The sequence below is a fragment of the Sinohyriopsis cumingii genome, chromosome 2, assembly GCF_028554795.1.
Source record: "Sinohyriopsis cumingii isolate HCF-2022 chromosome 2, ASM2855479v2, whole genome shotgun sequence".
Lineage (NCBI taxonomy): Eukaryota > Metazoa > Mollusca > Bivalvia > Unionida > Unionidae > Sinohyriopsis > Sinohyriopsis cumingii.
The window spans coordinates 39,866,544-39,870,635 of record NC_142962.1 but is presented as its reverse complement, the minus strand read 5'-3'; the positions used below and the strand labels follow the sequence as shown (position 1 = coordinate 39,870,635).

General features: G+C 33.1%; 1 long non-coding RNA gene across 1 annotated transcript; it reads right to left on the bottom strand.

Moving 5' to 3' along the window:
• Positions 1-1,720: 1,720 nt before the first annotated feature.
• LOC149804693 (uncharacterized) lies at positions 1,721-3,184 on the bottom strand. Its single transcript, XR_016414130.1, has 2 exons — positions 2,959-3,184; positions 1,721-1,852 (listed from the first exon to the last, which is right to left on the bottom strand). It is a non-coding gene; the product is annotated as an uncharacterized LOC149804693 (long non-coding RNA).
• Between the last annotated feature and the right edge of the window lie 908 nt (positions 3,185-4,092).

Sequence of the window (4,092 nt, the reverse complement as noted above, 5' to 3'; positions counted from 1 at the left end):
ATATCAGACATGGAATATATCAATGAACGAATCGTCGGGATAATATCCGTTAACAGAACTGATGATAAACAAAAATTCCTAACCGAGTATAATATCGCAGAAGCCGATTTACCCGATTTTAGGTTTCCAGGATACAACGCGCCAGAACTAAGAAAGTCTCTTAATGATTCTCTCAGTTCATCAACTTATATCCTCAGACACGATAACGGAGATGATGGTAGGCATATTGCCCCGTACAACGTAAATATCGCATCGGTGATAGCAATCAATCTAGTGTGCGATGTTATCGAAGGGAGTTACCAGGTAGATACCAATCAATCAAATCAAGCTCAACAGGGATATATCCTTTATTCATTTTCACCAACAGCCCCTCCGGGATTTTTAATCGTTGAGAGTCCGATTAATCCGGTTTATATGCGATGCCATGATCGGTTTTTAACGAGAATTAATTTTAGACTTACCGATCAGTCAAATAACCTAATTGATTTACAGGAGGAGGAGTTAGTGATCACTCTGTTTGTAAGATCATAAAGACTTTCATTGTAAATAACCACTTAGCAGCAGAGGGGGCGATGACATCGACGCGGTCGTCGATGTGCTTACCGGACGCTGACGACGCTGGGGAACAACGCGCAGAAGGTGTTAATTAAACCAAATGACGTCACCATCGTGTAGGATGGACCGACGTCGTTTTTTTTTTACCAGGCGCCGACGACACTAGATCGTTGAGTGCAGAAAGTAATAATTAAGCAAAATAACGATTGGACAAAATGTCCGATTCGCCCCCTCTGCTGCTTGGCATTTGTTCCCTCACTAAATCATTGTTGTACTGTATATTTATGTATGTATTTTTCATCGGGAACAACGTGAAATGTTGGATAAGCATGTTTAGTGAATCCCTTGGCTTAAATGGTGAAACGTTATCATATGGCGTCATAAGATGCACATTTTGACGATATATCAATTATAACGTTGATGGTAAATCCGTCATAGAGTCGACGTTAAATCTATTTTTGAGACAGGATTCTTTAGTTATTTTGCCCTTTACTAGTACATGCCATGTTCTCATCGTTGATAACATGTACAGAACTAATTGGTCTCAAGACAATAAAACAAAATTTGTATAATTAATGTTTCCCATAAAGTATACAAAAGATAAAATATTTTCATAAATTATGTTTAACTATTCACTCGTGTCAGAAATAAAAGAACTCCCTTATAATTGTTGTTTTTATCGTTCTTATTTATTACCGTCTGATTAAAATCGATATATCTGACATAAGGAAGGTCTAAAGGTCATTAATATGAAGCAATATTATATTGCCTTACCTTTTATCAATCAACTTACAGTTTTCAAATTTAAGAAAATTGACAACACGAAATCCAATGTGTTATCCAATAGGTTACTAAAAATAATTGGACCTGGAATTCTTAGTCACCAGAATATGAACTGTCATCGGTACTTATTATTTCTTTATTTTAATCGGATTGATGATGATGATAATGATATGATAATGATGGGTAGAATTGAATCAACAGTCCCGCCATTGTGTTCTTTCCGGTCATGAATTAGTGCAGTTCTGATTTAATATTATCACATGGCATTACACTTGGTTTTAATATATTCAAAATGCATAACATTTGGTTTTAATATATTCACATGGTATAATATTTGGTTTCATAAACTTTCTAAATAATAGCCAAGATAAAACAGAGAACATGTAAAAGAACGTTTTTAATTGCAAGAATGTTTACAATAAGATCTTAAAGTATGTATTCATGTTGCACGAGTTATTTAATAAGTACTGAGTCCCACCTTGGGTTTCCTTGTATTCCTCTACCAGCTGGTAACCTGAAAAGTTAGAAATAGACAATTTTATAGTCAACTGTTAACTCCATATTATAAATTGTTGGATCCTTTGGAAAAGGCGTGTTCAGATGTTATTCTTAGAAAACCATACGAGTTTAGTATTTATATCAAATATGAAATGAACAAGATCGCGGCATAATTATTGTTTGATAAGATAATGTAGATATTTTTTTAAGTCACCTGGTTATTTTGTTGTTGTTACTTTTTAACTTTATAATACAGTAACTAACCATGTGTGTAGGTAATATATAAACATATTGAGGATGTTATGAGTTGCGGGATTGTAGCTATATATATATATATATATATATATATATATATATATATATATATATATATATATATATATATATACCTATTTGTGTATTTGTGGTAGGTTAAACTTTTCTATTTCGGCAAATATTGGGGCATAAAATCCTTGAATAGTATCAGTAATTTAGGTCAATAAATTGATTCACCCAAGGCTTTAAACAACACATGATGTTTCAATGTTTACTGCTACTTCTTTTCCAATTCATATATTTGTTAATATCTTACAAAATCGAACTGATTATCGAGCACATCTCAAAACAAAATCGAACAGATTATATTTAGCAAAGATTACATCATTTTTCAATTCTGTTTCAGTTGTATGAAAGGAAGTCTTAAGTCTATAAGATTAGTCACCAACTACGAGTGGTCTTCCAGATAAAGTTTGTGGAGAAAAAGATCATACCGTTTAAAGAGGTCTTGGTAAACACTCTCAGATCTTATGAGTGTGTGTATTTTATTCTAATACAGTGTCGTAATGGTTTTTGCTTGTTCATTGCTCCATCAAATATACCATAAATGTTCAATAATAATATCTTTCATAAATTAATTTTCTAGATTGTATTCAGTTGTTACAGAAGTTGGCTATATATTTATTCCATTTTCACCGCTACAATTGCGAGTTTCAATTCCAATATATTAACCTCACTACACAGTTAATAGATCCTTAAGTATATTTAATTTCTTCTAAAATATATTAAGTGTATTTGTCAAAATAAAGTATGTGCAATATAGCAATGTGTCAGGTTAAGACAGGTAAAGAAGAAAATAACAATTACATGTGTTAGTGACAGTGACAGTGATTAGCATAGCATGTTGGTGTTTGTCCGTGAGGACAGTGGCATTCATTGACATGGTGACACTCATGAGCGTGATGACAGTGGCAGGTGTTGCCATGACAAGTCCCAACCTGGTCAGCCTGGCACGTTGTACATTCAGCATCGGTGTTGCAAGTGGTCTGGGCCATTGTACCCACTTACGTAATGGAAATAATTAGCAAATACATAAAACGTAGCCATGTAATTAATTTTAAAAGATGATATGTACTTATAGCTTTTCTCATTAAGAATGACAAATATATACAATCGTTAAATATTTTCCTATTACTATACATCTGTGGAAAATATAGAAATAGCAAGCTCTAAACGCCAACCTTTCACCTAAAATGATCATCTTCTAACTATAAGCTATGGTTTAAAAAATGCCTTCGTCTTGATGACTCATTTTATTACTCTCATCATCTATCGAAATTTTTGATATGATCATTACAAACGCAACTACATTTTCTTTCCTACTTAAAGGATAAGATACGAATATGTGCGTCGTATAGATACAGTTTTGTATTTTTCTGTTTTGGGTATAAAGTTCAGGATTTGCCTCTTTATCCCGATCTAAGTATCAATAATAAAATAGCAAAATAGTTTAACTGCTTTAAATTGGAGAAAGATAAAAATTCACCTCGCGGGAAGACTATGGTGGACTTGAAGAATTGAAACTCAATATTGACATCATCATGTTCCTGATAATTCCAAAGGGAATAAACATAGAGAGGATGTTATAAAGAGATTAAAATAAAGCCACATTAACCCGCTGTATCCTTTCAAATAAACCAAGACTATTGCGCTTACACGCAGAAAGGAATCCTATCTCTAAACCTTCATCACAAATATTTATCAATATGCAAATTTTCCATTGCAACACATAATAACTTTCAATAAAAACTGAATCCGTCAAGAAATAATTTCTATAACGAATATATGTTTGCGTGTAAAGAATATATACGCGTATGCCGAATAAAACCGGTGAAAATACAATATTTACCAATAATGGTTGTGAAGACGAGAACAATCGCCAGCTTCATTTTGCTACTGATACGTCTGTTGCCAAGCGTGTCCAGAAAAGGAATGATGACT